A 22,795-nucleotide genomic window follows, 5' to 3' on the forward strand; every position below is an offset into this window, starting at 1 on the left:
CACCGTTGCTGCATCGTCGGTGCTGCTCCGCTGCGGCCACCGCACTCAGCCCCGTCCACCCGCAGCGCACACCTGCCCGCACACACGCCCGCTCGGCCCCGCCTCCCGCGCCGGCGCTCGCCGCGGCCCCGTGCACGCTCTTGCTCCGGCCCTTCTTGCTACGACCGCGCCCGCTACGGCTACTCGCCGCTTGTCCGCGCGTGCGCCCCGCCTCATCAGCGCTGTTGTGGCCTCGCCGGCCCGCACCACCGCATCCCCTGCTCTGCCCGTGGCGCTCGCTGCCTCCTAGTGCGCGCATGCCAGCGCCCGACTCTGCTCGCCCTCCCCCCGCCACCACCTCCACCGTTGCTGCCCAGCACCGCCGCCGCCCTGTGCCGGCGCTGCCCTGCTGTAGCTCTCTGCGGTGGCCTCCAGCGCCCCGTTGCCCCCACTAGTCCCGCCCCGCGGCAGACCTGGGCGAGCGCCCTAGTGGACTGGCGCCCATCGCCCATCTCCGCCCGAACCCGCCCGCCCGCTAAGGCCCCCAGGCCTATGACAGTCGGGGCCCAGCCCTAGAACGTTTTTTTAAAAAAGAGAAAATTTTAAAAAATAATTTTAAAAATAAATAAATAAAATTGTTAATTAATTAATTAATTATGTTTAATTAACCTAATAACTAATCAACCTAATTAACTAATGTTAATTAACTAAACATCCTATGACAGTAGGGACCCACTTGTCAATTTGACCAGTCAACGGTCAATACCGACTGGGTTGTTGACTTTGACTGGCCTCACCAGCCAGTCTCTACTGACTGGGCAGTTGACCAAGTCAACTGGGCCTACTGGTCAGCCACACAAGCCCTTCTGTGGGTACACATCTGTGTACCCATAGCAATTTAACATTTAATTTCCGAATTAAAACAATTTAGAAAATGATTTAAAACTTAAAAAAATCATATAAAATAATCCGCAACTCGGATGGAAATACTTTGTACATGAAAGTTGCTGAGAATGACGAGACGAATCCCGAATACGCAGCCTGTTCGTTTGCCACACATCCCTAGCATAGCGAACACGCAACTTTCCGCCTTCACTTCATCTGTCCGAAAACGCGAAACACCGGGGATACTTTCCGGATGTCCCCCCTCGTCAGTATCACCTCCTACCGCGTTAGGGCACACCTAGCACCATTACTTGCCATGTCATGCATTGATACGTCCATTTTGCATCATGCTTTTATATCGATATTTATTGCATTATGGGCTGTTATTACATATTATGTCACAATACTTATGCCTATTCTCTCTTATTTTATAAGGTTTACATAAAGAGGGAGAATGCCGGCAGCTGGGATTCTGGGCTGGAAAAGGAGCAAATATTAGAGACCTATTCTGCACAGCTCCAAAAGTCCTGAAACTTCACGGAAGACGTTTTCAGAATATATAAAAAATACTCAACGGAAGAAGTTCACCAGGGGGGCCACACCCTGCCCATGAGGGTGGGGGCGCGCCCTACCCCCCTGGGCACGCCCCCTACCTCGTGGGCCCCCTGGTGGCTCTCCGGTGGCCATCGTCTTCTATATGAAGTCTTTCGATGGGAAAAAATAAAAAGCCATCTTCTCGCACGAAACTCCGCCGCCACGAGGCGGAACCTTAGCGGAACCAATCTAGGGCTCTGGCGGAGCTGTTCTGCCGGGGAAACTTCCCTCCCAGAGGGGGAAATCATCGCCATCGTTGTCACCAACGCTCCTCTCATTGGGAGAGGGAAATCTCCATCAACATCTTCATCAGCACCATCTCCTCTCAAAACCCTAGTTCATCTCTTGTATCCAATTCTTGTCTCCAAGTCCGGGATTGGTGCTAGTAGGTTGCTAGTAGTGTTAACTACTCCTTGTAGTTGATGCTAGTTGGTTTATTTGGTGGAAGATCATATGTTCAGATCCTATATGCATATTAATAGCCCTCTGATTATGAACATGTTTATGCTTTGTGAGTAGTTACGTTTGTTCCTGAGGACATGGGAGAAGTCTTGCTATTAGTAGTCATGTTAATTTGGTATTCGTTCGATATTTTGATGAGATGTATGTTGTCTCTCCTCTAGTGGTGTTATGTGAACGTCGACTACATGACACTTCACCATTATTTGGGCCTAGAGGGAGGCATTGGGAAGTAATAAGTAGATGATGGGTTGCTAGAGTGACAGAAGCTTAAACCCTAGTTTACGCGTTGCTTCGTAAGGGGCTGATTTGGATCCGTATGTTTCATGCTATGGTTAGGTTTACCTTAATACTTTTGTTGTAGTTGCGGATGCTTGCAATAGATGTTAATCATAAGTGGGATGCTTGTCCAAGTAAGGACAGTACCCAAGCACCGGTCCACCCACATATCAGATTATCAAAGTACCGAACGCGAATCTTATGAACGTGATGAAAACTAGCTTGACGATATTCCCATGTGTCCTCGGGAGCGCTTTTCTCTATATAAGAGTTTGTCCAGGCTTGTCCTTTGCTACAAAAAGGATTGGGCCACCTTGCTGCACTTTTATTTACTTTTGTTACTTGTTGCTCGTTACAAATTATCCTATCACAAAACTATCTGTTACCACTTATTTCAGTACTTGCAGAGAATACCTTGCTGGAAACCGCTTATCATTTCCTTCTGCTCCTCGTTGGGTTCGACACTCTTACTTATCGAAAGGACTACGATAGATCCCCTATACTTGTGGGTCATCAAGACTCTTTTCTGGCGCCGTTGCCGGGAAGTGAAGCACCTTTGGTAGGTGGAATTTGGTAAGGAAAAATTTATATAGTGTGCTGAAATTTACTATCACTTGTTACTATGGAAAGTAATCCTCTGAGGGGCTTGTTCGGGGTGTCTTCACCCCGACCAGTAGAGCAAAGAGTTGCTCCTCAACATACTGAACCTACTGAAAATGAAAATGTTTGCTTTGAAATTCCTTCGGGTATGATAGAAAAACTGCTAGCTAATCCCTTTTTAGGAGATGGAACAAAACATCCTGATGAGCATCTAATATATGTGGATGAAGTTTGTGGATTATTTAAGCTTGCAGGTGTACCCGGAGATGTTGTTAAGAAGAAGGTCTTCCCTTTATCTTTGAAGGGAGATGTATCGACATGGTATAGGCTATGTGATGGTATGGGGTCTTGGAATTACGAACGATTGAAATTGGAATTTCATCAGAAGTTTTATCCTATGCATCTTGTTCATCGTGATCGCAATTATATATATAATTTTTGGCCTCGTGAAGGAGAAAGCATCGCTCAAGCTTGGGGGAGGCTTAAATCAATGTTATATTCATGCCCCAATCATGAGCTCTCAAGAGAAATGATTATTCAAAATTTTTATGCTCGGCTTTCTGATAGCAATCGCACCATGCTTGATACTTCTTGTGCTGGCTCTTTTATGATGAAGACTATTGAATTCAAATGGGATTTATTGGAAAGAATTAAACGCAACTCTGAAGATTGGGACCTCGACAAAGGTAAGGAGTCAGGTATGACACCTAGGTTTGATTGTGTTAAATCTTTTATGGATACCGATGTTTTTCGTAAATTTAGCACTAAATATGGACTTGACTCTGAGATAGTAGCTTCTTTCTGTGAATCTTTTGCTACTTATGTTGATCTCCCCAAGGAGAAGTGGTTTAAATATCATCCTCCCATAGAAGTAAAAGTAGCTGCACCTATTAAAGTTGAAGAAAAGATTGTCACTTATAATGATCCTATTGTTCCTACTGCTTATGTTGAGAAACCACCTTTCCCTGTTAGGATAAAGGATCATGCTAAAGCTTCAACTGTGGTTCGTAAAAGCAATATTAAAACCTATACACCTCCTGAGCAAGTTAAAGTTGAACCTAATATTGCTATTGTTAAAGATCTCTTGTCTGATAATATTGATGGGCATGTTATTTATTTCTGTGATGAAACTGCTAGAATTGCTAAACCTTGTGCTAAAGATAAAAACAGACCGGTGGTAGGTGCTACCTCTTGAGCAATGCATTGGTTTTCCCCGAAGAGGAAGGGATGATGCAGCAAAGTAGCATAAGTATTTCCCTCAGTTTTTGAGAACCAAGGTATCGATCCAGTAGGAGGCTACGTGCGAGTCCCTTGTACCTGCACAAAACAAATAAATCCTCGCAACCAACGCGAATAGGGGTTGTTAATCCCTACACGGCCACTTATGAGAGTGAGATCTGATAGATATGATAAAGATAATATTTTTGGTATTTTTGTGATAAAGATGCAAAGTAAAATAAAGGCAAAGTGGAAAGCAAAGGAAATAACTAAGTAGTAGGAGATTAATATGATAAAGATAGACCCCGGGGCCATAGGTTTCACTAGTGGCTTCTCTCAAGTAGCATAAGTATTCTACAGTGGGTGAACAAATTACTGTTGAGCAATTGACGGAATTGAGCATAGTTATGAGAATATCTAGGTATGATCATGTATATAGGAATCACGTCCGAGACAAGTAGACCGACTCCTGCATGCGTCTACTACTATTACTCCACTCATCGACCGCTATCCAGCATGCATCTAGAGTATTAAGTTAAAAACAGAGTAACGCCTTAAGCAAGATGACATGATGTAGAGGGATAGACTCATGCAATATGATGAAAACCCCATCTTGTTATCCTCGATGGCAACAATACAATACGTGCCTTGCTGCCCCTACTGTCATTGGGAAAGGACACCGCAAGATTGAACCCAAAGCTAAGCACTTCTCCCATTGCAAGAAAGATCAATCTAGTAGGCCAAACCAAACTGATAATTCGAAGAGACTTGCAAAGATAACCAATCATACATAAAAGAATTCAGAGAAGATTCAAATATTATTCATATATATACTTGATCATAAACCCACAATTCCTCGGTCTCAACAAACACACCGCAAAAAGAATATTACATCGAATAGTTCTCCACAAGAGAGGGGGAGAACATTGTATTGAGATCCAAAAAGAGAGAAGAAGCCATCTAGCTAATAACTATGGACCCGTAGGTCTGAGGTGAACTACTCACACTTCATCGGAGAGGCTATGGTGTTGATGTAGAAGCCCTCCATGATCGATGCCCCCTCCGGCGGAGCTCCGGAACAGGCCCCAAGATGGGATCTCGTGGATACAGAAAGTTGCGGCGGTAGAATTAGGTTTTTGGCTCTGTATCTGATCGTTTGGGGGTACGTAGGTATATATAGGAGGAAGGAGTACGTCGGTGGAGCAACAGGGGGCCCACGAGGGTGGAGGGCGCGCCTGGGGGGGGGGGGGTAGGCGCGCCCCCTACCTCGTGGCCTCCTCTTTTGTGTCTTGACGTAGGGTCCAAGTCTCCTGGGTCTTGTTCGTTGAGAAAATCATGTTCCCGAAGGTTTCATTCCGTTTGGACTCCGTTTGATATTCCTTTTCTTCGAAACCCTAAAATAGGCAAAAAACAGCAATTTTGGGCTGGGCCTCCGGTTAATAGGTTAGTCCCAAAAATAATATAAAAGTGGATAATAAAGCCCAATAATGTCCAAAACAGTAGATAATATAGCATGGAGCAATCAAAAATTATAGATACGTTGGAGACGTATCAAGCATCCCCAACCTTAATTCCTGCTCGTGGAGTGCTACTTGGCATAATTTTAATGTAATTCTTCTTAATTGTGGTATGAATATTCAGATCCGAAAGATTCAAGACAAAAGTTCATATTGACATAAAAATAATAATACTTCAAGCATACTAACTAAGCAATTATGTCTTCTCAAAATAACATGGCCAAAGAAAGTTCATCCCTACAAAATCATATAGTTTAGTCATGCTCCATTTTCGTCACACAAGAATGCTCTCATCATGCACAACCCCGATGACAAGCCAAGCAATTGTTTCATACTTTAGTAATCTCAAACTCTATAAACTTTCACGCAATATATGAGCGCGAGCCATGGACATAGGGCTATGGGTGGAATAAAACATAATGAGGGGGGTTATGTGGAGAAGACAAAAAGGAGAAAGTCTCACATCAACGAGGCTAATCAATGGGCTATGGAGATGCCCACCGATTGATGTTGATGCAAGGAGTAGGGATTGCCATGCAGCGGATGCACTAGAGCTATAAATGTATGAAAGCTCAACAAAAGAAACTAAGTGGGTGTGCATCCAACTTGGTTGCTCACGAAGACCTAGGGAACTTGAGGAGGCCCATTGTTGGATTATACAAGCCAAGTTCTATAATGAAAAATTCCCACTAGTATATGAAAGTGACAAAACAAGAGACTCTCTATCATGAAGATTACGGTGCTACTTTGAAGCACAAGTGTGGAAAAAAGGATAGTAGCATTGCCCCTTTTATATATATATATATATATATATATTTATTTATTTATTTGGCCTTCCTTTTTTTCCTTTTTTATTTGGCCCTTCCTTTTTTGGGACAATGCTCTATTAATGATGATCATCACACTTCTATTTATTTACAACTCAATAATTAAAACACGACACTAGAACAAAGTATGACTCTATATGAATGCCTCCGGCGGTGTACCGGGATATGCAATGGACCAATAGTGACATGTATGAAAGAATCATGAACGGTTTCCTTGCCACAAATACTATGTCAACTACATGATTATGCTAAGCAATATGACAATGATGAATGTGTCATGATGAACGGAATGGTGGAGAGTTGCATGGCAATATATCTCGGAATGGCTATGGAAATGCCATAATAGGTAGGTATGGTGGCTGTTTTGAGGAAGATATAAGGAGGTTTATGTGTGAAAGAGCGTATCATATCATGAGGTTTGGATGCATCGGCGGAGTTTGCGCCAACTCTCAATGTGAGAAAGGGCAATGCACGGTACCGAAGAGGCTAGCAAGGATGGAAGGGTGAGAGTGCGTATAATCCATGGACTCAACATTAGTCATAAAGAACTCACATACTTATTGCAAAAATCTACAAGTCATCAAAAATCTCGGTACTACGCGCATGCTCCTAGGGGGATAGATTGGTAGGAAAAGACCATCGCTCATCCCCGACCACCACTCATAACGAAGACAATCAAATAACACCTCATGTTTCAAATTTGTTACACAACGTTTACCATACGTGCATGCTATGGGACTTGCAAACTTCAACACAAGTACTCCCTCCGGTCCTTTTTACTCTGCATATTAGAATTCTCTGAAGTCAAACTTCACAAAGTTTGACCGTATTTATATGAAAAAATATCAACATCTGCCATGCTAAAGTTATATAATATGAAACTTTAAGTCATGACACATCTAGTGTTATTGATTTCAGATTGTGAATGTTGACACTTTTTTCTACAAAGCTGGTCAAACTTTACGAGGCTTGACTTCAGTCAAATCTTATATGCGAACTAAAAAGGACCGGAGGGAGTATTTATCAATTTCACAACTACTCAACTATCACGACTTTGATATTATTACCTCCATATCTCAAAACAATCATCAAGCATCAAACTTCTCTTAGTATTCAAAACACTCTTAAGAAAATTATACTAACTTTGAATACCTAGCATATTAGGATTTTAAGAAAATTACCATGCTATTAAGACTCTCAAAATAATCTAAGTGAAGCATGAGAGATCAATAGTTTCTATAAAACAAATCCACCACCGTGCTCTAAAAGATATAAGTGAAGCACTAGAGCAAAACTATATAGCTCAAAAGATAGAAGCGAAGCACATAGAGTATTCTAGCAAATTCCAAATCATGTATGGCTCTCTCAAAAGGTGTGTACGGCAAGTATGATTGTGGTAAACTAACAAATAAAGACTCAAATCATACAAGACGCTCCAAGCAAAACACATATCATGTGGCGAATAAAAATATAGCTCCAAGTAAAGTTACCGATAGAAGTAGACGAAAGAGGGGATGCCTTCCGGGGCATCCCCAATCTTTGGCTTTTAGGTGTCCTTAGATTATCTTGGGGGTGCCATGGGAATCCCCAAGCTTAGGCTCTTGCCACTCCTTGTTCCATAATCCATCAAATCTTTACCCAAAACTTGAAAACTTCACAACACAAAACTTAAAGTAGAAAATCTCGTGAGCTTCGTTAGCGAAAGAAAATAAAAGACCACTTCAAGGTACTGTAATGAACTCATTCTTTATTTATATTGGTGTTATACCTACTGTATTCCAACTTCTCTATGGTTTATAAACTATTTTACTAGCCAAGATTCATCAAAATAAGCAAACAACACACGAAAAACAGAATCTGTCAAAAACAGAACAGTCTGTAGTAATTTGTAGCTAGCGCAAGATCTGGAACCCCAAAAATTCTAAAACAAATTGCTGGACGTGAGGAATTTATCTATTAATCATATTCAAAAATAATGAACTAAATATCACTTTCCAAATAAAAATGGCAGTAGTTCTCGTGAGCGCTAAAGTTTCTGTTTTTTACAGCAAGTGTAACAAGACTTTCCCCAAGTCTTCCCAACGGTTCTACTTGGCACAAACACTAATTAAACACAAAAAACACAACCTAAACAGAGTCTAGATAAATTATTTATTACTAAACAGGATCGAGAAACAAGGAATAAAAATAAAATTGGGTTGCGTCCCAACAAGCGCTATCGTTTAACGCCCCTAGCTAGGCATAACAAGCAAGGATAGATCTAGGTATTGCCATCTTTGGTAGGCAATCCATAAGTGGCTCTCATAATCGATTCATAAGGTAATTTAATTTTATTTCTAGGAAAGTGTTCCATGCCTTTCCTTAATGGAATTTGGAATCTAATATTTCCTTCCTTCATATCAATAATTGCACCAATCATTCTAAGGAAAGGTCTACCAAGAACAATAGGACATGAAGGATTGCAATCTATGTCGAGAACAATAAAATCTACGGGAACATAATTCCTATTTGCACCAATAATAACATCATTAATTCTTCCCATAGGTTTCTTAATAGTGGAATCCGCAAGGTGCAAGTTTAAAGAGCAATCATCAAAATCACGGAAACCTAACAAATCACACAAAGTCTTTGGAATCGTGGAAACACTAGCACCCAAATCACATAAAGCATAGCATTCATGATCTTTAATTTTAATTTTAATAGTTGGTTCTCACTCATCATAAAGCTTTCTAGGGATAGACACTTCCAATTCAAGTTTTTCTTCATAAGATTGCATCAAGGCATCAATGATATGTTCAGTAAACGCTTTATTTTGACTATAAGCATGAGGAGAATTTAGCACGGATTGAAACAAGGAAATACAATCAATCAAAGAGCAATTTTCATAGTTAAATTCCTTGAAATCCATAATAGTGGGTTTAGCAACATCTAGGGTTTTAATTTCTTCAATCCCACTTTTATCAATTTTAGCATCAAGATCAACAAATTCCGAATTCTTGGAACACCTTCTAGGTAAAGGTGGATCATGTTCAGTCCCATCATTATCAAGATTCATATTGCAAAACAAATATTTAATAGGGTACACATCAATAACTTTTAGATCTTCATCATTATTTTCATAGGAACTAGAAGAACACGCTCTTATAAAGGCATCTTTCTTAGCATGCATCCTAGCGGTTCTTTCTTTGCACTCATCAATGGAAATTCTCATGGCTTTGAGAGACTCATCGACATCATGCTTAGGTGGAATAGATCTAAGTTTCAAAGAATCAACATCAAGAGTAATTCTATCAACGTTCCTAGCCAAATCATCAATCTTAAGCAAATTTTCTTCAATCAAAGCATTGAAATTCTTTTGCGAAGTAATAAATTCTTTAATATTAGATTCAAAATCAGAGGGCATCTTATTATAATTTCCATAAGAATTGTTGTAGTAATTACCATAATTATTAGAGGGATTACTAGGATAAAGCCTAGGGTTGATATTTCCTCTAGACGCGCTGTTACCAAAATTGTTCCTACCAACAAAATTCACATCCATAGATTCATTATTATTCTCAATCAAAGTAGACAAGGGCATACCAGGATCAGAAGAAACACTCTTATTAGCAAATAATTTCATAAGTTCATCCATCTTTCCACTCAAAACATTAATTTCTTCTATCGCATGCACCTTTTTATTAGTAGATCTTTCAGTATGCCATTGAGAATAATTAACCATAATATTATCTAGGAGTTTAGTAGCTTCTCCTAAAGTGATTTCCATAAAAGTGCCTCCCGCGGCCAAATCTAAAAGATTTCTAGAAGCAAAATTCAATCCGACATAAATTTTTTGTATAATCATCCACAAATTTAAACCATGAGTAGGGCAATTACGTATCATTAGTTTCATTCTCTCCCAAGCTTGTGCAACATGTTCATGATCAAGTTGCTTAAAATTCATAATATCGTTTCTAAGAGAGATGATCTTAGCGGGAGGAAAAATACTTAGAGATAAAAGCATCTTTGCACTTATTCCAAGAATCAGTACTATTTTTAGGTAAAGACGAAAACCAAGCTTTAGCACGATCTCTAAGCGAAAAAGGAAATAGCTTCACTTTAACAATGTCATTATCCACACCTTTCTTATTTTGCATGTCACACAAATCAACGAAGCTATTTAGGTGGGTAGCGGCATCTTCACTAGGAAGGCCGGAAAACGGATCTTTCATGACAAGATTCAGCAAAGCAGTATTAATTTCACAAGATTCAGCATCGGTAAGAGGAGCAATCGGAGTGCTAATAAAATCATTGTTGTTGGTATTGGTGAAGTCACATAATTTAGTATTATCTTGAGCCATCGTAACAAGCAAGCAACTAACACACAAGCAAACAAAAAGCAAGCGGGCAAAAAGAGGCAAATAGAGAAAGAGATGGAGGATAGAGAGAGAGGGGGGGTGAATAAAACGACAAGGGTGAAGTGGGGGAGAGGAAAACGAGAGGCAAATGGCAAATAATGTAATGCGGGAGATAAGTGTATGTGATGGGTACTTGGTATGCTGACTTTTGCGTAGACCTCCCCGGCAACGGCGCGAGAAATCCTTCTTACTACCTCTTGAGCACTGCGTTGGTTTTCCCCGAAGAGGAAGGGATGATGCAGCAAAGTAGCGTAAGTATTTCCCTCAGTTTTGAGAACCAAGGTATCAATCCAGTAGGAGGCTACGCGCGAGTCCCTTGTACCTGCACAAAACAAATAAATCCTCGCAACCAACGCGAATAGGGGTTGTCAATCCCTACACAACCACTTACGAGAGTGAGATCTGATAGATATGATAAAGATAATATTTTTGGTATTTTTGTGATAAAGATGCAAAGTAAAATAAAGGCAAAGTAGAAAGCAAAGGAAATAACTAAGTAGTAGGAGATTAATATGATAAAGATAGACCTGGGGCCACAGGTTTCACTAGTGGCTTCTCTCGAGAGCATAAGTATTCTACGGTGGGTGAACAAATTACTGTTGAGCAATTGACAGAATTGAGCATAGTTATGAGAATATCTAGGTATGATCATGTATATAGGCATCACGTCCGAGACAAGTAGACCGACTCCTGCCTGCGTCTACTACTATTACTCCACTCATCGACCGCTATCCAGCATGCATCTACACTACAAAAAAATACACTTCCGTGATGATACGTGTTTGTCACAGTAGGTCGCATTTTCTGTCATGCATGTACATCCATGACGAGTTTATGACAGAATCAAGATAGTCATACCTGTGCTGTCGTAGAAGTGTTCCATGACATTACCAAAATTATCATCACGGAAGTGTCCACTTCCATGACGATAAATCCTGCGTCACAGAAGTGCTTTCGTCAAGGGTGACCGACACGTGGCATCCACCATAACGGAACGCTGTTAAGCTATCGGGTCGGGTTTTGGATCCGATAACCCGTTAACAGCCCCGACCAATGGTGATTTTCCACATGTAAAATCAGCATTGGCTGGAGGAAACACGTGTCGGCTCATCGTTGGGACAGATGTCATCCACTCATTGGACAGAAGGCGCCGATGATACGTCGACACGTGGCACGACCCAACAGAGGCCCATTCCTGTGAAAAGGCCGGCCCGTTTGACTTGGTCAAAAGGTGGCGGGCCGGCCCATGTAAAGCCTGTTAACGGCCTGTTTGCATATAGCCCATTTACAGCCCGCTAACCCAAGGCCCGTTACGCCCTATCCGAATTAGGCCCAGTAGTGTCATCTGGGCCACCCAATATGATTCCAGCCCGTTTTCACTTATGGCCCATGTATGGCCCATGACGTCTTTCGGCCCATACGAGGCCCTATGTAACTCTTGGCCTATTAACGGCCCGTGGTGAAACTAGCCCGTAATGAACAGTGTATCACTTTACACCCATTAACGACCCGTGGTGAAACTGGCCCATAATGAACAGTGTATCACTTTATATCCATTAGCGCCCCGTTATTCCGTTGGGCCGTTTCCAGCCCATGTTATCTTTCGGCCTTCTCAGAGCCCATTTATTCTTGGGCTCATTTCCAGCATTCTTTTACTTACGGCCCGTTACTGTCATTTTCTGCTTGTGGGCCAAATTCAGCCCGTGGTTACAATCGGCCCGTTTGTGATCCGTTAATATGTTGGGCCGTTTTCATAGCGTCATCAAATACGGCTTATTAAAGATGGCCCGCTATGGTCGGCCCATGAACGGATGATTCCAACTCTAGCCCGTTTACGGCCATAATGCGGCCTGTTATTGGCCCATGTTTGGCCAATCTATCATACTACCCGTATAAGGCCCATTGATGATACGGCCCGTAGAAGGCCCATTGTTTCTACGGCCCGTAGAAGGCCCACCGTTTCTATGGCCCGTAGAGGCCCAGTGTCACTACAGTAAATATTAGCCCATGGTTATTGTGGCCTAGTTTTAAAAAATAGGTTATTGCAGCCACTAGCAAACCATAGAAAAAGAACTGCAATGACTACAAGCAAACAAATAAACAAGACAACAAGGAAGTAAATAAGAAAGCAACTTACGCTAGGCTATCACGGCTATCACACATATTACATCCACTGGGCATCAAAGTTCGCCACCAGTGCAAATAAACGCGCCGACAAAAGAATATACAAAACTGAGAGCACTTCAGAAGGCACTAGGCCTGGCCAGGTCAGGCCCCCCAAACAGCTGAAGAAGCCGAGTAGACCTCAGTTGTGTCAACGATAGATGCATCAACACTAGATTTAAGGCATGATGGTGTGCATGGCAGTCCTCTGACATCTTCATTGCATCTTTGACTTCAAGTTGGAGCTGAGCTAAAGCAAGCCTTTCCGCTTTAAGTTGAGACTGAATAAGTCGGACTGATTAAGGCAGCGACTGCACAGAGGTTGTCTCACACCTGCTGGTGAGTAGCTTCAACTCACTGTCTTCATCAAGACAGGACCTTGGGGTAATCTCGCTGTCCTCAAGATGGTTTGGCTCACTAGCTTCCCTAAAGTTCTGCCTGGCGTAAGAGATACGAGTCTGAAAGAGAAACGAGGAGACACGTAACAGGTTTCACAATTATATAAGCAAATAAATGGATCTATTCTGCATAAGGAACATGTTTTTACAACTACAATTTGAAACTGGTAGGTGTTGCAAACATCCAATCAGATGTAAACAGCAAAGCAAACAATAGTGGAGGAAATGATGCCTATCCAAATCTATACTAGAACAAAGTTTGAAGGCTTGAGAAGGATGAACTTACATTACATGTTAACACGGGCTAGACAAAGCCCTTCTCCATGTTGATGGAAGGATAATTCAATAAATTCCCCAAAGAAAATTCTTTATAAGTGTTGCCATTATTCTACATTTTGCAAAGAGTAAATATAGATCAAATAATATTGGAAGAAACAGAGGATAATGAAGCTCAGTGCAGACTGATGATACATAAGCAAATAGCAAATAATTAAGTACAACGTTACAAGGCAAAAGGGAGAGAGGTACAAACAAAAGCAATGCAGAGCCCATTATTGTTTTGAGATCGTATGATCCTTTGAGCAAGGAGATTCATCTGAAATTAGTTTTCATACAAGAGAGAAGGTAAGGCACAAGCAGAAATTTAGGAGTTCAAATTTTGAATTGATATCATAGACAGTACCTGACGCTGGGCTCCCAACAGTTCTAATAGGGGTTTGGCCACTGGAGTAGGGGTAAAGTGTGGTACAGTTGGGCCTGTGTTTTCTGTGGTTGCTGATCTATCAGATTTAACAGGTATCACTACCTTTTCCAAATACCTAGTTTGTACCCCTAGAGGATCTGCACTCACCCTCTTCGTTTTGGACATCTATTACAAAAGAACAACATTTGACTGGGAAAACATAGTGTGACGACACATGGAATAGGTACAGAAAATGGATAGGTATGGCATATACTCATATATGATGCTTAAACTAAGCAGATGGTGTAACAAAGTAGAAGTAATGCAAGAGGTCAGATGCAAAATATGTGCGACCAATACAACTTTGCAAAGTTAGAGCAAGCACCTTGATGGGTGAATAAGATAGGCCATCCTCCACCATGCCAAGTTTGTTAGCCAATGGATCGTTCCGCAATATTCCTCTCGTGCGCCAATTCTCATATTCATTTTGATAATGTTCAATATCTGACATGCATGAAAACATAAAAAACAAGTGAGATTTTCTTTGTAATGCAGAAGTGATTCTAATCCAATACTGCCTCCCTGTAAACCCCTTTGTGCTATCTCTGCAATTCTTTTAAAAGATGCCATGCATGCTGTAATTTGTTGTGTGCATTAATATAATGTGGCCTACTACTCAAAATATGAGAGCTCCAGAAGTGATGACACTTCGCAGATGATAGCTTCAACATATAGTAAAGAAGAACAAGTCGACCTGACCTGACAGATTCAAAATATACTAAGGGATAACAACTCGACCTGACCAATCGACCGCAGGAGAAGAGTATCATCTTAAAGAAGAGCAGAAGAGCAAGCAGACTGAAGATACTACAAGTCTTTCAATACAATGTCGGTTGGCCACCCATGATGAACCAGAGCGCACAGAGAAATACTATTCTTTACGGTCTCTCCATATGTGGCTCACATGCATTTCGAAACTAAAGTAGGAACATTTAGCTAACCAATTAACAATCTCTCAGTTTTACTAATATCAGCAATAATATCAGATATGGATTTGTACAACTAAGCTTATTTAGCTCGATGGGTGGAGCAGTGCTATTACGACACGAACTACGTAGGCTGATTGTGGTCATCATAAAATGGGGAAAACATAAGCATGATGAGTACAGTGTTGACCATGGCAGTGGGATGGCAGATCTGAAGCTGCAAACCACGCAAAGGGTAGTTAGCAACCGATGTTTGCTTTGAAATAACAACTAAGATTTGGTATGGACAACAAAGTACGGTCAACAAGTGACAAAGAAATGCAATTATGATGTCTCTCTATATGTCGCGACATGCATTTGGAAACTCAAGTGGGACCTTTAGCTAACCAATTAAATATGTCGGTTAACTAATATCAGTATCATATCACAATCATATTTGAACAACTAAGCTTTTGAATTCTGAGTGTTCTGTTGTTTAGCTTGAAGGGTGGAGTAATGCTAGTATGATAGAAAGCACCTATGCCGATCATAGTAGAGTAGATAAAAGGGGAAAACCCTAAGCATCAAGAGAAAAATCAGGAAAGTGGAACTAGCTGGACCAGTGGGTGGCGCACATGCTTTTCGAAACGAATATAGGAACATTAGGTGACCAATTAAACATTCTCTATTTTAGTGATATGAGCATCACATCAGATTCGTATTTCAACACGTAAGCTTTGGGTTGAGGTCTTGAGGAGTAGTGCTAGCACGACACGAAGCACCTACGATGATGGTAGTGAATATAAAGGGGGGGGGAACCATAAGCTTTACGAGTATAGTGCCTGTGCCATGGCAGATCTGAAGGTGCAAACCGGACAAAGCTACTTCGCAACCAATGTTTGCTTTCAACTAGCCACTACGATTTGGTACGGACAAGAAAAGTACAGTAAACAAATTACGATCTATTTTCCGGGTGAGATCAATAACTTAAGCACATATGGAAGAGTACCACCTCTCTTGCGATGCCGTGTAGGCCTATGCTGATACGTTGAGGGTGCTGCGGGTGCGATGGCTGTCGGCGGCGGGGAAGAAGACTTTAGACGACAGACGGCCGGGTTGGGGGATATATCCTGTTGCCGTGGACGAGGCGGTCGTAGGAGCGGCAACGGCAAGGTGGACGACAACACCGATGAAGCGAGAGGAGGCGATGAAAGGATCCTGGTCCAGTGCCGTGGATGAGAGACGTCCATCTCTTGCAGTGGACGACGGGGTAGGGGTAGCGGCTTAGGCAAGGTGGAGGATGGGGTGGCGGACGGAGGAGGCTGCCCATAGTGCGGAGTTTGTCGTGCCACCGACGGTGTATGAATGGGGAAATGGAGGGGAGGGGGATCTCAAACTTTGGGACGCGCTTCTCTGAAATGGGGGAAAGTTACGAACTTATCCCCCGTTTAAAATTTTGGACATCGCGTCGGTTGGGGATAGGACGGTAATCTCGCATCTCCCAAATATCTGCCGGTAACTATTTCAGGCGAGGAGAGGGTGTTTTGCCGCCCACGGTTGGCACCCACGGTTTATGAACGGGGCTGACAGGTAGGGCGGTTGTGTCACATCTAATGGAAGTTACACATCTGCCCCTATTTAAAATATTAGCCTACATCAATTTCGGACGAGGAGAGTTTGTTTTGCCGCCCACCGTGTATGAATGGGGAAATGGAGGAAGAGACACATGTCTTTCGGACGAGCTTGAATCAAATGTGTTTTGCCGCTCACGTTTGGCTCCCACCGTGTCTGAATGGGCTCAGAGGTCGTCGTGTCACATCTGATTGAAGTTACTAGTCTACCCCTATCGACAGTAGTGTAAATCCGGTCGATAAGGATGTCAAGTGTTAGGGGGAGACAATAATTTCCATCTCGCAAACACTTGCTTCGGGCAGCCCACACATTATAGTGGGTGTTTAGCCGCTTTGTTCAAAATTTGGGAGAATTAGCATTCACGTTTGCCCTGGGACCTGGCAAACTAAATTCAAATCCAATTTGTATTTGATTACGAATATCCACAGATAATTATACGTTTTGTTATTTATTTCTTCAAAACCACAACAAAGATTTATTCCACCTTTATAAATGATTATGATTTAGAAATGCCGTGATCTTCGAATTCAGTAGGTTGGATACACTCCGAGTCAAATAGTTATTTCATCTTATGTCAATCATACAATTACTGAGGATTACCTCGCCTAAAAAATTCGGATCATTACAATACATGGACAACATAAGGGGTCTTGCAACATAATCCATTTAGAGACATGACACAACATGCAAGTACAATAATCTAATGACAATTTCAACTGGTATCTAAAGAAGAACCAGGATTACCTTGGGCTTCAGATAGCAGAAACAGCAGGACCTCCTCCGTCTTCAAATGCAACATTCTTACTTCCTCCAATTCTTGGGTTGCTTGCATAATGCGTGCCGCTAATTCCGTAATTTCCAGCCTCAAGATAAAGATTACCTCATTCATGGCAGCCACACCATCTCTTTCTGCCTCTAGTAGAGCCTCAAGCACTATAATATCTGTGCTCAGACTGCTCTCCGACGGTGTTGCCTCTGAACTGCTACTATCTGTTAACGTGGATGGCACACTGCTTCAACAAATAGATTCTGGGGTTGTACATTGTGTCCTAGTGTGAACGGCATCCTGAAAGGTTTCCGCTGGACATCAGTAAGAGATAGTTATTGTATGATCCAGGCAGTAAGCTTACATGGTAAACGACGGACGAATTATTGCCGAGCATGGCAAACTATATTTAAATGGTTCGAAGCAGCATCAGCCGAAAAGAAATTAAAATGGTAAGATGAAACTAGGGATGTAAGTGGCAAATAAACAACATCCGCCAGTCCCATCTAGTTAGTTTTTGCTACGTCCCTAGTTCATTTTCCTCAAAAAACAAAAACTCTTTTGAACTATCATACCACTAGTGGACTTTAATCAGGATTAAACAGGACCCAGTTGACATCCCTAGTTGAAAGGGAGTGTACAACCGCTATATTTAAGTTGCCAAGGCATCTAAGCAGTTGAAATAATCTAAGAAAGCTCTTAACAGTGTGGCCTCATATAAACTACGAAGACAGTCTTGTGATGAAGTTGAGAGGAAAAGTTAAGGACTCAAATGAAATAGGCATGCATTTCTTTACGATAGTACAACATGCACTACTGACATATTGGCCAACTCAGGTATAGCGTAACAACAAATAAGCATTCGAATCAAGCAATACAGCAAAGCAGACAACTGAACTATTTGTAATTCGGTAGGATTACACGTTGAGGGCACAAGCCAAGAAAGCAGCCCACTCGCATTACATTTCACATGTACTAAAACACACTGGCTTACCATATGTTGCTGTGAAGCCTAGCTGCTGTTGCAATGTTCTTTGAAGATATCGTGAGCATCCCGTGGTTGCAAATCTAGTTGTTGTAGTTTATTTTGCACCATCTATTTAGGTAAAATTAATTTTAATCGCATGCACTGGTCCGAATTGATCATCAATGGTTCATCTAAACTAATGAAAGAAGGGTGTGTGCATACACGACAACATATCTGCTTCCCTCTATTTTTATGCTTGTTCAAGGTGCTAGCCCCAAAAGAACAATTTTTTTGCTTGATGGGGTTGGCAGATCCATAATTAATAGAAGCATCAAATTAGTCATGCAACTTGGGAAGATCAAGAACACACAAACAAGTAATGAACATAGGCTCGGAGCAGTGATGTAATAGCTAGCATCAGAAAATGTAGGGTAAAACGAACAAAAAACAGCAGAACCACATGCTAGTTTGCTGATGTGTAATTAAGCATAGAGAACATTAAGTAGTCTGATGGAACCAACAGGTGGCATCAGAACAAAACTAAAGCATATTAACTATATGTGCACTGGTATGTAATTTAGCACATGTAACATGTTCAATGCCAGAAGTATTGCCCTACAGATGCAAGCAGAATAACGCGTCTCATGAAAAACTGAATGATGCCCTGAAGAAATTCAAAGGTCGGTGCTTATGCTAGGAAAGTGAACATAGGCGCCGGCCGTTGGATAATAGTACCTGATTCTCGGCGGTGTATGGGTATCGTTGTCATACTTGATAGCTAAGGATCATCGATGGTGCTCGTGTTGCGGTTGAGTTTGGGCCGGCTATCGTCGTCGCTGAAGCGGCTCCGGTGCTATGGTTGCGGCGCCTGTCGACATACAAGAAAGCTCATCTGTGGTAAGTGAACAGTTGCACGATGAAGAGAAAAACTGAAGGAGTACAAATTGAAATAACCTGATGAGGCTGCGGCATCGGTAAAGCAGGGCGGTGGAGTTGAATATGGCGTCCGTGGAGCGGGTCCGGTGCAGTGGATGAAGGCTTCGGCGGGCGCGTTGTACAGTGCTTTCGGTGAGGCGGATCTATTGCGGCGGACGAGGGCTTGTATGAAGGGCCAGCGAAGGGGCGGACAAGGGAGTCAGTGAAGGGCCTACGCTGTGGTGGACGAGGGTGCCGGTTAAGCAGATCCGGTGTGGTGGACCATGATGGCGGTCAAGGAGATCTGGAGCGGTGGACAAGCCAGTCGCTGAAGCGGCTCCGGTGAAGTGGTGAGTTGGTAGTTGGGGGTTCCAAGGTGCGGAAGGTATATCCGGTGGGGTGTGAGGTCCACCGCTGCGGCGGAGGACTAGATTCGGCGGCTTGCCGTGGTTGGGGGGGGCGGGGAGGGGAAGGGGAGGGGCTCTGGGGAAGAATGTTGGGGGCAAAGAGGGGAAAACAATGGAGTTACCAAAGCAGCCTTTTTCCATTCATGTGGCAGCGGTAAAACAGGAATATCACAGGGCTAAACTTTCAGGTGCGTGATATTTCGATGTGAGCGGGAAGTTTGAAAGCTTTTGGCGCCTAAAATTATAAGTATTCTGCTCTCGTACGACCGACTATGATATCATGGCCGACAATTTGTTTGTTTTGCACGCAAAAAATGTGCAAGTTTTGAAAATCAATGTCTCCAACTCGAAACTTAGATTGTCCATTCAATTCAAATATGGATCATTGAGCTACTACAAGCAAATACCATCATACGGTCCAATTCAAATGAAATTCCAAATGTGTTTATCCTAAATATGATGGCAAAAGCAAAAATGTGTATGTGTATGAATAAAGTGGATGATTATAAAGTTTGAACATGCCCGTATGTTTATATCTCTAGGTTTGATATATGAATTTGAAATCACGAAATCCCGGCTTAAAGAATGTACCTCTGTTTAAATGAATTACAAAAGCTAATGAAGGAGTCGAATTCCAAAATTCCAATCTTAGGTTTGTAATTCTGGTACATCAAGGTATATCACGCATGTTCAAAAGTATCGTTATATCATAGTACAAACTGTGAAACAAATTGATCAACCATGAGTGCACAATATCTCAATTACGCTAAAGTCCCTCAAATATAGACACCTCACTCTTTATCTTAAGTCACCCCCACCACCACACACACATACACACACATAGAGAGAGAAGTCGTTCTCTCCCCCAAACACCAACACACTAGCATATTAACACCCCTCTCTCTTGTAAAGTCCAGACCCCAACATAGGTCTCTATCACTTTGTCTCTCGGGCATGCACACATCTCTTCCCTCACTCTCTAGGTCTCCCACTATCTCTCTTACCCAAGCACACACACTATGTAGAGTGTATATTTCCCATACACACAAAATGTCGCCCCCAAACGTCTATCTCCCTAGTTATGTGGTTCTCGCGCACTCACCTCACACACCACCCCCACTGCAAACAAGCACACTTTGTCTCCTTGTGCACCACTCTCCTCTTTCTATCTCTCCCACATGCGGACCCGCCCCAGCTCCTTCCCTGTATACAAATATGTCGTGACTCTTTGCATAGCTCCCTAATGTATAATCGTTCTCGATTTCGCACATTGTTCTCTACACCATCTATTCTAGATCTCTCATGAAGTCCCTATCACACACATGATGACTCGCTTCCCTTGCGTCTCCGTTCATAGGCCAATTTCGGACAACATCAACATTGTCTCCCTATCTATACACCATTTATGGACACAAACGACCCCTCTCGCCCCCTCTCTTCCTCTCTCTCTCTCTCTCTCTCTCTCTCTCTCTCTCTCTCTGTCGCTAGCTCTCTCTTTCTCTCGCTCTCACACCCCTCTCCCACACACACACACTCGATGTCTCTTCCAAATAGTCTGCTCCCCCCGCCCACACCCGTGCTATCTCGCTACTACACATGTCACACCATTCCCCCTTCCCTTATACTAGGTTTACATCATCAGTGGTCTCACATACACTCTCTCACTCTCACACACAAATGCGTGCACAAACACACACAAACACGCACAAACACCCATTTATCTGGATCCTCATCTCTCCTCATGTTCGCATGTGTATCTCACACACTCACTCTCTAATTATGTATATGTGTCTCCACATTACACAACACAAAGCCCCATGTACATGTCTCTCTCTATCCTCCACACACATAGACACAAAGAATCTGTTATCATTGCCTTAGTCTCTAACATATCACACACGGACACTCTCTCTCTCTCTCTCTCTCTCTCTCTCTCTCTCGCAAACACGCTCAACAAGGGTTTCCCCGTGAATAACTTACCGTCTATTCATCAACATTCGTGGCAGTACGACGAACACGAGATGTGAAAAATAATAAATCTACACGTGCTTAGACCACCTAGTATGACTACTAGGACTAGAGGAAGCCAAAAAGTGTGCCGCCGTCACCCCCTCCTTGTCGGCGACAGGAAAATCTTTGTTTTACACAGTCGAGAAGTCATTGTGCTAAGGCCCCACATGCCGAGGCATTGAATAGAATGTAGATGCTAGTTTATGGAAGCAAGTATCGATAATACGTTTGTATCTCCATACTTATATTTCTTCTCTTATAAAAAACCGAGTTGGTGGTGATGGTACGTGTGCCATCTTGCAATATAGATCGCCCGATCTATATCTGACGGATGGAAATTGAACTAAACGATACCCGCACCCCTCTCCACATTTGCAGACAAGGCCTTCCCTCGTTCATCCTTATCTCCAACAAACCTCATTGTTGAGCAATTAAGAAAGGAAGCCTCTGGAACAAACTGGCCTGGTGGCCGCTGCCGGCATCGTCAATCCCCATGCCTCCGCTCAATCCGACCACCAACCACCACCACACCCCACTCCTCTTCACCTTATCTCATATTTCTCGAGATATCATTAGTTTTTACACATGGGATTACTCCCGCAAGGGTCAATCACAACAAGTGTTTTATAAAAAAAATGCATCTTGATGTTTCGTGCAATGCACGGATCTTGCTAGTACTCCTACACAAGACTAAGTTGGTGATGCTGGTGTGTCTGCCATCCGTTGTTTCTGACCATTAGATCTACATCTAATGATTGTGAGGTAAGTTGTTGCCTTTTCTCACCAACATCCCACTTGTCTACCAATTTGCAGAAAAACCCATAATTAGTATCTTAAAACCAACCACATCCCTCCCTAACCTCACCAAAACAGCCCAAGGAATATATTCTAATTGAAACATAATATATCTCTAGTGACATATGTATATCAAAATTAGAGTGTTTTGTACCAAGTTTGCTAATAAGTATTATTCTAATTATGATTCGTTGCAACAGACATGAACATTGCTAGTATTTCCAACCATGCATTTTTTCCTAGTATTCATAGTTTCGAGTTTTCCATCAAGATATTAGTCACTCATGGTTGATATTTACTTTCAATCATGTACACATATGCACTATGTAACTAGCCTTGT

Source organism: Triticum dicoccoides, chromosome 7A (assembly GCF_002162155.2).
Source record: "Triticum dicoccoides isolate Atlit2015 ecotype Zavitan chromosome 7A, WEW_v2.0, whole genome shotgun sequence".
Taxonomy (NCBI): domain Eukaryota; kingdom Viridiplantae; phylum Streptophyta; class Magnoliopsida; order Poales; family Poaceae; genus Triticum; species Triticum dicoccoides.